This window comes from Bos grunniens, chromosome 10, assembly GCF_055505025.1.
Source record: "Bos grunniens cultivar Pamir isolate PY7600 chromosome 10, Bosgru_T2T1.0, whole genome shotgun sequence".
NCBI classification, from domain to species: Eukaryota; Metazoa; Chordata; class Mammalia; order Artiodactyla; family Bovidae; genus Bos; species Bos grunniens.
Genome location: NC_141174.1, coordinates 38031763 through 38045118, shown reverse-complemented (window position 1 = coordinate 38045118; position 13356 = coordinate 38031763). Strand labels below are relative to the sequence as shown.

Here is a 13356-nt window from a genome sequence, read left to right as displayed (position 1 = left end):
CTTTTCTTCCAAGGAGCAAGTATCTTCTAATTTCATGGCTGCAGTCACCATCTGCAGTGATTTTGGCGTCCAAGAAAATAAAGTCTGTCATTGTTTCCATTGTTTCCCCATATATTTGCCTTAAAGTGATGGGACCGGATGCCAAGATCTTAGTTTTCTGAATGTTGAGTTTTAAGCCAGCTTTTTCACTTTCCTCTTTCACTTTCATCAAAAGGTGCCTCAGTTCCTCTTTGCTTTCTGCCATAAAGGTGGTGTCATCTGCATATCTGAGGTTATTAATATTTCTTCCAGCAATCTTAATTCCAGCTTGTGCTTCATCCAGCCTGGCATTTCACAGGATGTACTCTGCACATAAGTTAAATAAGTAGGGTGACAATATACATTCATAACTTATGGTTACCAAGAAGGAAAGGGTGTGGGGAGAAAATAGCTCGTTCATATACACACTCCTAATTATAAAAAGATCCAGAAGGACCCACTGTATAGCATGCAGAACACTAATTAACACTGGAATAATCTATATGGGAAAAGCACCCTAAAGGAACATATAGATGTCTAGACATAAGTGAATAAGTGAGAGTCACTCAGTTGTGTCCGACTCTTTGCAACCCCACGGACTGCAGCCTGCCAGGCTCCTCTATCCATGTAATTCTCCAGGCAAGAATACTGGAGTGGGTTGCCATTTCCTTCTAAGTGAATAAAGTTCTTATCTATTGGGGGAAAAAAATCCACAACATTGTAAATCACTTATATTCCCCAATTCAAATGACACAATTAAAAAAAAAAAAGAAATGGGAATGCTGACTCTAGGCCCCTCAGACCTGGTGACCTAGGCTGGTGTCACATCCCTGGAACCTGAGCAGACTTGGGTCCCAAGGCTGGAGTGTCTTGGATCTGAGTGGGCAAGGAAGATGTGCCTGGCAATGAGCCCTCTACCAAAGGACCTGGACAATCTCCAGCTCTGGGGGGTGGAGGGAGGTCCTCCTGCAGCTAAACCAAGCCTACTGCACCCAAAGGATGCTGGAACTTCTGGGATGGAAGAGTTTTGAAAAGTCCCCTGCACTCCAAGACTCCTGGTAGTGGGGATCTCAAGTCCAGAGGGAAGGGGGAAGAAATCAAGAGACACAATCCGCCCTGGCTCTTTGTTACTTCTGTCACAGCTGCAACTGGACAGCCCAGGAGCAAGGCCTTCCTTCAGGTTCTGGTTGCCTAAGTAACCAGAGTTGGGCAGGAAGAAATGCTGCCACCTTGAGACCATTTCCCATAACAACATCTTTAAAACTGGTGCTAATGATCTCTGAATAAGGATGCACACGGGGTTGGACCTGCCCTCAAGTCCTTGAGGTAAATCACCAAAAAACGTATTCAAAACAGGGTCGATGTTCAAGAAGCCAATTTCAACAGGTAAACTATACTCACACTGTATAAGATCATAAAGCACACGGAAACATACTCCACATGACTAACTATCAAATCAAGGTAAATCAAAACAACACTGAGGAATCACCTCACCGTGGTCAGAATGGCCATCACCAGAAAGATCCACAAAGAATAATTGCTGCAGAGGTCGGAAACAAAAGGGAATCTTCCTACACTCTTGGTGGGGGTGTAAACGGGTGCAGCCACTATGGAAAACAGCATGGAGGTTCCTCTAAAAACTCAACACACAGGTACCATATGATCCAGCAATCCCACTCTTGGGCTCAGATATGGAAAAAAAAATCACAATTTGAAATGATTCGTGCACCCCTATATCCAGAGCAGCACTATTTACTAGAGCCAAGATAGAGAATCAACCAACAAGGCCAAAGACCAAAAAATGAAGATGAAGTGAGACAGCCAGATGCTGGAATACTCCTCACTCATAAAACAGAATTGTAAGGAGAGTGCAGGGAAAAAGAGAATGAGTCGGGCAGTCAGGCACGAAAAGGGAAATTAATTAGAGGGAAACAAGAGGGTGACTGGCTCTTAAGGAGAAGCAGTGTCCTCCCTTTCTGACGGGGTCTTTCTTATACCCCACCAATGAAAAGTTCTCTGAACGGATGGTTAATTTTTGGCCTATAGTTGAGTCCTGTGGTCATGTAGCCTGAGGTCTGGAATCTGGTGGTCTTTTAGCTTTGAGAAGGTAGGCACCAGTGAGAAAACAGAATGTCGTTTGGGCAATTTTTGGTCAGTCTCAAGGGTCACTGTGATTTTATTCTTTGTTGGGAGGTCAACATAACGAGCCATCTTAACAGTGAGCCCCCATGTGGGGTCTATGAGTCCTTTACCCTCACAGACAAGAAATGTGAATCTGTATTAGATAATCCACAAGGAATATTCTTTTCTCTCCTTCCATCCTTACTTCCTTGCACAGATACACAGAAATCTGTAACTCTAAGAGGTAATCCACAGTAATTATCTCCTAAGTTTTTTCTGTGTATACACAGAAAAGTATAACTGAGATAGATAATTCGGAAGGACCTGATGTTCAGCACTCTCCTCACTCTTCTATGGCAAAAAAAAAAAAAAAAAGAGAGAGAGAGAGCGATATCCCACCCCATAAATACATGTGCCTGAGTCAGGAGGCTGTATGTGACAACACTCACAAGACTGCCAATCAAGTGTACTGCACTGCAGCATTGACAAGATGGTAAGAAAAGGAGAGAAAAGCAGTGCCTATTTTCTTATCGATCTCCCTGACTTGGGATGCTATCACGTCTCTGGACAGGCTTGGTCCCACTGCTGAACTGGGGGTGGTTGACACAGCCTGGCAGGGTGCCCTTGGTTGACCCTTTTAAAGATCTACTCTCTCCTACATTCTGGCTGGGACCAGAGTCCTGTGTGGCATCGAGGCCTCAAGGGATTTGAAGGCAAGGTTCAGCTAGCCTCGACCTCTCCTGGTGCTGGGGATCCCAGCTCAAGCCTCGTTCCTGAGAGTGCAGCCTCCTAACATTAGCACCTAAGCACCCTCAGCAGTGCACTGCGGTCCTGGGAAGATTCGCCAGGGCGGGCTGTTTGTGTGATGCTTCAGGGGGAAAGATAACCGAGACTCAAGAGACTCGAGTCCTTTCGGGTTAGCTCAGGCACCCTCCTCCCTATTTCTTGCCCAAGAAGCAAACTTTCCCTCAAGTTTTGGTTACCCCAGGAACCAAAGGTAGGCCTGAGTAATGCTGCTGCCTCGTGGACATTTTCTGTAACTACAACATTTTCTCGGGTGTTCACTGGCAACTCAAATCATGAGGGCTGCATTTCTGTGAATGACAGAAATGAACATTACCTGCCCCAGGACATGTCCTGGGGCAGGTAATGGAGAAATAAATTCCAAAGACAGCCGACTTGTCAACCCAATTGTCAAAGGTAAATTCTCCTGACAACCTTTAAGGGGAAAAAAAAAAAAGCCAAAACAAAATCCAACCTCCACAACAGTCACAGCGGTTGTCATCACCAATCTACAAGCGATAAATGCGGGAGGCAGCCTGGAGGAAAAAGAATCCCCCTAAGCTCTCTCTGGGAATATACACTGGCAACAGTCAGTATAATGGACAGTTTCTGAATGCCTGAAAAAAAGCTCTCAGATTAAAACTAGAATCTGACATCCCCACACCTTGGCCTATATCCAGAGAAAACCAGGAATCGAAAAGCATGGGCACTCCAACAAAGCTTCAGCACTGCTTCCGATAGCCGAGACACACTCTCAGCAAAATCTCCAACAATGGCTTAAAGTTTAAACAAGGTGTGGTACATATAAAGAGTAGACTATTCCTCACTCATAAAAAGCCATCACCGAAATTAGGAAATTATGACAGTAATAGCCACAGGGATGGTCCTTGAAGGATCATACACTAAGTGAAGTCTGTCAGGCAGAGGAAGACCATAGTATATGAGGTACCTTCCAGCCAAAATAAAAGTAGACATACAAGGCAACAAACTTACACCCCAAACTCAAAACAGACTTTGAGAATTCAAAGTCAAACGAAGGGTTCCGGAGAAACATAGGTGACAGCCAGGGAATGAATTAGCATGTCCGTGCCTACATACACAAGAAATCTGTATTGTAATAGATAATCTACAGTGATTATCCCCTTCCTTCCTTTCTACCTTCCCTCCATATATAAACAGCAATATGCATCTCTAAGGACAAATCTCTAAGAGATAATCCACAAAAATTATCTCCTAACTTCCTTCTTTATGTACACAGAAAAGTGTATCTGAAATATTTAATTCACAAGAACCTGATGCTTGGCACTCTTCTCGACTTTCTATGGTAAAAAGTTCAAAAATGCAACAGAGATACACCATGGACATGTTATACCTGAAGCAAGTGGCTGCACGCTGAAGACAAGCACAGCACTGCAAACTGACTACACTCCAACATAGCATCGGCATGATGTTAAAGAAAAGGAAAGCAGTGCCTGCTTTATTCTCTCTGATCTCCCTGACTTGGGATGTGATCCATCCTGGAGCCTGTGCAGGCTTGGGTCTCCAGACTAGACTGCTATGTTTCTGAGACACCCTGGCAGAGTGTCCACTGAGCCCTTTTTAAGCTTATACAGTCGTCTGTGCTCTGTTTGGGACCAGATACCCGAATGGGATCAAGTCCTCAAAGACCTTGGGGGCAATAGTGAAAGGTTGCTGTTGAATCATGCGAATACACCGGGATTCTTGGCCCCCAGAGGAGAAGAATTCAATCCGGGGCCAGAGACAAGGCTTGATCGCTCAGAGCTTTTGTGTAATAAAGTTTTATTAAAGTATAAAGGAGATAGAGAAAGCTTCTGACATAGGCATCAGAAGGGGGCAGAAAGAGTACCCGCTTGCTAGTGTTAACAATGAGGTTATATAATCCAAAGAATGTCTGGAGGTTGTAAAGACCTCATCAGACCTACTCCCATAATTTACATTTTAAGATAACACTGTCCTCAGGCAAGATACATCCTTGTAAAGACCGGGTCTACTCCCATAATTAACATTTTAAGATAACAGAAGGTTGAATCCAAAGACTGTCCTTAGGCAGGATACATTATTGTTATATAATCCTAAGGAATGTGGAGAAAGAAAAAAAGTTTGTCCTTTCTTCCTCCTTGAGAATTCCAGACCCCTCTCTCCTTGGGGACCCCTAGACTCCCTATCAACCTGCCTAGGAAATGACTCTCTCAGTAGTCACCTAACCTCCATGTCTCCTGGTGCTGGAGTTCCCAGCTCAAGCCTGCTTCCTGAGAGTGCAGACTCCTAGGCACTGAAGCACAGACAGCAAGGTGCTGTGGCTCCGTTGGAATCAGTCTGGAAGCCGTGTGTTTGTGTGTGTGTGTGTGATGCTTTAGGAGGAATAAGTAGTGAGACACAAGCCCCTAAATGTTCCCTCAGGTACATTCCACTCTCGTTACACAACCCTGGAAGCCGACTTTCCCTATGCTCTGTTTGCCCCAGGAACCAGAGTGGTCATCAAAAGTGCTGCCACCTTGTGGATATTTTCTGTAACTACAACTTGACCGAAGGCGTTTACTGGCACCTCCAATTCACAAGGGGGCGGGGGTGGGGGGGGCTGGGGCGGTGCTGTTAAGACAGCTTGCCTCAAGAAAGGTCCTGGGGTAAATATTAGAGAAATAAATCGCAAACACACCCAACTTGCAAGATACCAATTGAAACGTAAATTTTCCACACATGCCTAAAAGAAAAAAAAAAAAAAAAGAAAGAAAAAACACACTAACCACCAGAAGACAAGATGTTCAGCACCCCTAATTATTGCAGGAGGAATGCTAATCAAAACGACAACAAGAAATCAAATCCCACCAGTCAGAACGGCCAATCTCAGAAGTCTACAAACAATATATGTGTGAGAGAGCAGGGAGGAATGGGGAACCCCCCCAACATGGTCGGCAGAAGGAACACTGGCAACAGCCACTAGAACTGACAGCCTCTGCATGGCAAGGGAGAAAAAAAAAAAAAATCAAGAGAGCTAACCCTAGGATCTCGGAGAAGGCAACGGCAACCCACTCCAGTACTCTTGCCTGGCAAATCCCATGGATGGAGGAGCCTGGTAGGCTGCAGTCCATGGGGTCGCTAGAGTCAGACACGACTGAGCAACTTCACTTTCACTTTTCACTTTCATGCAGTGGAGAAGGAAATGGCAACCCACTCCAGTGTTCTTGCCTGGAGAATCCCAGGGACGGGGGAGCCTGGTGGGCTGCCGTCTCTGGGGTCGCACAGAGTCAGATTTGACTGAAGCGACTTAGCAGCAGCAGCAACCCTACGATCTGACATTCCCACATCTCAGCCTATATCCTGAGAAAACCATTATTCAGTCACATGCACCCCAACATTCACTTCAGCACTACTTACAAGAGCCAAGACACAAACCCAGCAAAATGTCCACTGATAGATTAAAGCTTAAAAAAGACCTGGTACTTATTGACAATGGACTATCACTCAGCAATGAAAAACTGGCACTGCAATTATGAAATCATTCCACTTGTAGCCATAGAAATGGATGCTGGAGGATCACATACTAAGTGAAATCAGCTGGACAGAGGAAGACAAGAGTATATGATGTCCCTTCTAGGCAAAATTTAAAAAGAGATACAAAGGAATTAAATTACAACACAAAAATTGACTCTGAGAATTCAAACACAAGAATTTTAAAAAATAAAATAAAAAAGGAAAGGCCAAGGAATTAATTAGGTTGGGAATAACACACACACACAGAAATTTGTGTCTATACTAGATACTCCACAAGGACCTGATGAGCAAGCAGCACAGGGAACCATGCTGACCTTCTGCAAAAACCTCTATGGCAAAAGAATACAAACAGAACAGATATGCTATATGTATGAATCAGAAAGCTGTAGACTGACGACAAACAGAAAACTGCAAAATTAATATACTCCAACATAGCACAGATGTGAAATTAAAGAAAAAGCATCCTTGTTTATTCCCTCCAACCTTCCTGACTTGCACTGCTATTCCATCCCTGGAGCCTGAGCAGGCTTGGGTCCCATCGCTGGATTGGGGTGGAGTCCAGACAGCCAAGCCAAGAGCCCTTAATTGAGACCCCTCTTAAACCTCTTCTGTCTGGTCTCCCTGACTGAGACCAAAGTCCCTAGTGTTCCCAAAGGATGGGGACCCGACACTCTATCTTCCAGGACCTTGGGAATGTTACCTAACCCTCAGGGCCTCTGGTGCTGGGATCCCCAACTCAAACTTCCTTCTTAAAGAGTACAGCCTCCTAGAACCCTCAGCAGGGTGCTGTGGCCCGGTTGGAATGAGTCTGGAGGGGAGGGGTGAAGTTTTACGGGGAAGAAGTGAGACACAACCCCTTAAGTTGTTGCTCAGGCATATTCCACTCCAATTCACTCCAACTGGCCCTAAGGAAGCCAAGTTGCCCTAAGGCTCTGGTTGCCCAAGGAACCAGAAGTGGCCAGGGGGAAGTGCTGTCACCTTGTGGACAATTTCTGTAACTACAACTCCACCTCCGAGGCTTACTGGCCCCTCTATTTCTCAAGCGTTGGGTTCTGTTAATGACAGCTGTCCTCAGGACATGTCCTGGGGGCAGGAATTGCAGAAATGAATTCCAAACACAACCAGCTTTCAGGAAGCCAGCTGCCACAGGCAAATTTTCCTCACATCGTTCATGGAAAAAAAAAAAAGACCCAAACCTCCACCACAGGACAAGATGCTCAGCATCCCTAATTACTGCAGGAATACCAATCAAAATGAAAACAAGAAATCCAGTCCCATCAGAGCATCCTCAGGAGGCCACAAACACTAAAGGCAGGAGAGCCTGAGGAAAAGGAATGCCCCTATACAGTAGGTGGGTCGGCACACTGACAGCACCCCGTGTAATGGACAGACTCTGAATGCCTGAAAATACACCATCAAGAGAGGCTAAGCCTAAGATCTGACATTCCCATGTCTGGGCCTAGATCCCGAGAAAACCATCATTCAAAAAGGCACATCCACCCCAGCTAGCACTGCAGTACTACTCACAATAACCGACACAGAGAGATAGCAAAATCTTCACCAACAGATTAAACTTAAAAGACGTGCTACATATATACAATAGACTGTTAGCCATAAAAACCAAAACTGAAGTAAGGAAATTATGCCACTGGTAGCCACAGGGATAGATCTAAAAGGATCATACCCTAAAGGACCCTAAAGGAACTAAGCCACACTAAGGAAAGCAATAACACAAGATGTCCCTTCTAGGCAAAATTTAAAAAGTGAAACAAAAGAATTTACAATCTGAAGACTGAGAATTCATATTCAAACCAAGAGTTCAAGAAAAAAGTGAAGGGCCTGGGATGAAGCAGGTTGGGACTAATATAGACACAGAAATCTATAATAATCCACAAGGATTATCAGCTTCCTTCCTTTTTCCCTTCCACACACACACACAGAAATCTCTATCTCTCACCTATACACAGAAACATGCATCTCTAAGAGATACTCCACAGACTGTTTTCCTCCTTCCTTCCTCATATACACAGAACACTGTATGTGAGACAGATAACCCACAAGGACCCAATGCTCAGCATGTTGCTCGACCTTATACAATAAACTCTGTGGCTGCTGCTGCCGCTGCTAAATAGCTTCAGTCGTGTCCAACTCTGTGCGACCCCTTAGACGGCAGCCCACCAAGCTCACTGTTCCTGGGATTCTCTAAGCAAGAACACTGGAGAGGGTTGCCACTTCCTTCTTCAATGGATGAAAGTGAAAAGTGAAAGTGAAGTCAGTTCCTAGGCAGGTTGATAAGGAGTCTAGGGGTCCCTAAGGAGAGAGGGGTCTGGAATTCTCAAGGAGGAAGAAAGGACAAACTTTTTTCTTTCTCCACATTCCTTAGGATTATATAACAATAGTGTATCCTAAGGAGAGTCTCTGGATTAAACCTTCTGTTATCTTAAAATGTAAATTATGCGAGTAGACCTGGTCTTTACAAGGATGTATCCTGCCTGAGGACAGTGTTATCTTAAAATGTAAATTATGGTCTGATGAGGTCTTTACAACCTCCAGACATTCTTTGGATTATATAACTTCATTGTTAACACTAGCAAGCGGGTACTCTTTCTGCCCCCTTCTGATGCCTATGTCAGAAGCTTTCTCTATCTCCTTTATACTTTAATAAAACTTTATTACACAAAAGCTCTGAGCAATCAAGCCTCGTCTCTGGCCCTGGATTGAATTCTTCTCCTCTGGGGGCCAAGAATCCCGGTGTCTTCGCATGATTCAACAACAACCTTTCATCTTGGGGGCTCGTCCGGGTTAGGGTTAGGGTTAAAAGAACCCAAAAAAGACCAGATATACTCCATGGATACGTCATACCTGAATCAGCCAACTGTACACTGATAACAGCGTGGCAGATTGACTGTACCCCTACATATCATTGGCATGAAGTCAAAGGAAAGGAGAGAAAGTTAACTTTATCCCACCTCCCTCATTTGGGCTTCTACAGTATCCCAGGAGCCTGAGAAGGCTTGAGTCCCAAGGCTGGACTGGGGTAGGGTCCAGACAGCCTGGCAGGGTGTCCTTCATTGAGGCCCTTTTTAGTTATTATTTCTGAGCCCCTTTGAAAATCACACCTATCTGCTTGTCTTGGCTGGGACCAGAGTCCTGAGTGGGATCAAAGCCTGGAGGATCGTGGGAGCAACAGTCACCCAGCCTGCACATCTCCTGGTGCTGGGGTCCTCAGCTCAAGCCTTCTTCCTGTTAGGATTAAACACTTCCTGAGAGTGCAGCCTCCTAGCACCTTAAGTACCCTCAGCTGGGTGCTGTGGCCCCAGTTGGGATTAGTCTGGGGGTCGGGTTGTGTGAAGCTTTAGGGGGAAGAAGCAGTGAGACACAAGGCTGCAGCCATTTTGCTCTGGCACATTCCACTCCAATTGACAGCCCAGGAAACCCACTTTCCCTAAGGCTCTGGTTGTCTGAGGAACCAGAGGTGGGCAGGGGAAAGTGCTGCCGCCACCTTGTGGAGACTTCCTGTAATGACAACCGCAGTACCTGCGCTTACTGGCACTTCTACTTCAAATGTCCTTGTTGTTCAGTCACTCGGTCCTGTCCGACTCTTTGCTACCCCATGGACTGCGGCACGCCAAGCTTCCCTGTCCTTCACCGTTTCCCGGAGCTTACTCAAACTCATGTCCATCGAGTCAGTGATGTCATCCAACCATCTCATCCTCGATCATCCCTTTCTCCTCCTGCCTTCAATCTTCCGCAGCATCAGGGTCTTTTCCATTGAGTCAGTTCTTCACATCAGGTGGCCAAAGTATTGGTGCTTCAGCTTCAGCATCAGTCCTTCCAACGAATATTCAGGACTATTTTCCTTTAGGATTGACTGGTTTGATCTCCTTGCAGTCTAAGGGACTTTCAAGAGTCTTCTCCCACACCACAGTTCAAAAACATCAATTCTTTGGCACTCGGCCTTCTTTATGGTCCAACTTTCACATCCATACATGACTACTGGAAAAACCATAGCTTTAACTAGACGTGCCTTTGTCAGTAAAATAATGTCTCTGCTTTTTAATATGCTAAGTTTGTCATAGCTTTTCTTGCAAGGAGCAGGTGTCTTTTAATTTCAAGGGTGCAGTCACCATCTACAGTGATTCTGAAGCCCAAGAAAATAAAGTCTGTCACTGTTTCCATTATTTCCCCATCTATTTACCAGGAAGTGATGGGACTGGATACCATGATTTTCATTTTTTGAATGTAGTTTTAAGCTAACATTCAAATGTCTTGGAGGGTTGTTAATGACAGCTGCCCTCAGGCCATTTACTTGGGTGGGCTTTACAGAAAGAAATTCCAAACACAATGGACTTTCAGGAAGCCAAGAAGAAAGGGAAATTTTCCACACACCCTTTAAGGAATAAAACAAAACAATGCTATGCTATGCTAAGTCACTTCAGTCGTGTCTGACTCTGTGTGACCCCGTAGATGGTAGCCTACCAGGCTCCCCCGTCCCTGGGATTCTCCAGGCAAGAACACTGGAGTGGGTTGCCATTTCTTTCTCCAATGCGTGAAAGTGAAGTCGCTCAGTCGTGTCTGACTCTTAGCGACCCCATGGACTGTAGCCTACCAGGCTCCTCTGTCCATGGGATTTTCCAGGCAAGAGTACTGGAGTGGGGTGCCATTGCTTTCTCCGAAACAAAACAATACAAAACCCAAATCTCCACCACAGGCCAAGATGCTCTGCATCCCTAATTACTGCAGGAATGTCAATCAAAAAATGACAACCAGAAATCATACCCCACCCTTCAGGTTGGGCATCCTCACAAATCTACAAACAATAAATGCGGGAGAGAGCCTTGAGTAAAAAGAACCCCTATACAGTGGGTGGGAAGGTAGTCTGGCAACACGAAGGATATTTGACAGTCTCCAAAAGCCTGAAAATAAACTATTGAGAGAGGCTAAGCCTAGGATCTAATATTCCCCCATCTGGTCCTAGATCCCGAGAAACCCATCATTCAAAAGACATATGCACCCCAACGAGCACTGCAGCACAACCCACAAGAGGCAACACCCATAAACAGCAAAATCCTCACGGACAGATTAAAGCTTCAGCACGTATGTATGATGGACTCTCAGTCATATCCAAACAACACTAAACAAGGAAATTGTGCCCCTGGGAGCTGATCGGGCCTACATGGGGGCTCATGGTAGAAATGGCTCATTATGTTGACCTCACAAAGAATAAAATCACAGTGACCCTTGAAACTAACCAAATTGCTCAAAAGACATTCTGTTTTCCCAAGGGTGCCTACGTTCTCAAGGCTATGAGACCACCTCATTCCAGACCTCCAGCTATGTAACCCCAAGACTCAACTACAGGCTAAAAATTAACCATCCCTTCAGAGAATTTTTCATTGGTAGGGTATACAAAAGACCCTGTCAGAAAGGGAGGACACTGGTTCTGCTTAAGGGCCAATCACCCTCTCGTTTCCCTCTAATAAATTTCCTTTTCTTGCCTGACTGCAGCTCGCTCACCCTCTTTTCTCTGCACTCGCCTTACAATCCGGTGCCAAAACCCGGGAGGGAAGAGCCACAGCAACTGGGTGGGCTCCTCTCACGAGTCCCCCGCCGGTGGTCCCCTCCCTTGGACCTTGCCGAGAAACAGATGAGCTCCGGGCGGGACTCTCCACTTGCCTTGCTGGACCGACATCCACACACCGGCCCACATTTCATCCATCGGTTACAAGGGTGAGCGAAATCGCATTCCCTGGATCCTCTTTCTCCCTCGCCTCATTTCCAGGTCCTAGCACTAGGCGGGAGGATCCCCACGGCCGTCAGGCCCTCAGCCTTGTAGCCCATCTGACTTTGAAATAAGGGACGCCCATTTCAAAGCAGACTGTTATTACTCTCTGAGAAGGTCCTGAAAACAGGGATGCCTTTTCTCTCGGCACTTTCTCCTCGCTTTCCTTCTCCCTTGTCTGGTGCTTCAGTCACTAAATTGTGTCTGACTCTTGTGACCCCATGGACTGTAGCCCACCAGGCTCCTCTGTCCATGGGATTTCCCAAGCAAGAATAGTGGAGTGGGTTGCCATTTCCTCCTCCAGGGGATCTTCCCAACCCAGGGATCGAACCCAGGTCTCCTGCATTGCAGGTGGATTCTTAACCTTGTCTACCCTTCCTATTCGGCCACAATGGGAAATTCTCAATCCCAGCTCTCAAAATTTACTCCTCTAGGATGCCTTCTTCGAAACGTAAAAGCCTTGGGCTTCCAAGGAGACATAAGACCAAAAAGAGTACTATTTTAACACTGTCAGGCCACAATACAGACTTGATAATAGGTTCCAATGGCCAGATAACAAAACTCTCGATTATAATACTCTATGGGATCTCGGTACCTTCTGCCGCCGCAACCGGAAGTGGTCCGAGATCCCTCATGTCCAGGCGTTCTTTGCTCTTCGCGCTCAGATTCTCCCTCTGTGAATCCTGTTCTACTTCTCAAATACTTCTCAAATGTTCTACTTCCCCACTCTGGGCCACATCGTCCTAATACAATGTCTCCCGATTCCTGTTTGAGACTTTTCTTCTTCTTCCTTCAACCCTTCCGACCACAGCTCACACCCTCTCGCTCCCAATTCCCTTGCAGTCGCTCCAGATGCAGTTTCACAACCTCCACCTTACGACCCCTCCTCCCTCCCTCCTGCTCAAGGGCAGGCCACCTCCGCGCCCAACCCCTCTCCCCTGCAAGCTCTGAGACCTCAGCCCCACCCTCTACCCCGAGGGTTCCAAGGCTCTACCCTGACCTCCCTAGATCCTCTCCCGATCAGCGGTCGGAACAACGTTAAAGCCAGAAACTTGACAGCAGGAAGTCTTTGCCTGCTCCACCTCTCCCTTTATGGCAAGTAGCGGGAGCAGAAGATATCGTTCAGGTTCACGTCCCAT

General features: G+C 46.0%; 1 protein-coding gene across 1 annotated transcript in view; it reads right to left on the bottom strand.

Annotated features, from left to right (window-relative positions):
* The window catches only part of SORD (sorbitol dehydrogenase), a 57074-nt gene extending 44137 nt beyond the window's left edge, over positions 1 to 12937 (bottom strand). The window contains exon 1 of the mRNA XM_086320700.1: positions 12813 to 12937. The gene's annotated coding sequence lies outside the window, so the exon portion shown is untranslated. The remainder of the gene's footprint in view (positions 1 to 12812) is intronic.
* Positions 12938 to 13356: the final 419 nt, after the last annotated feature.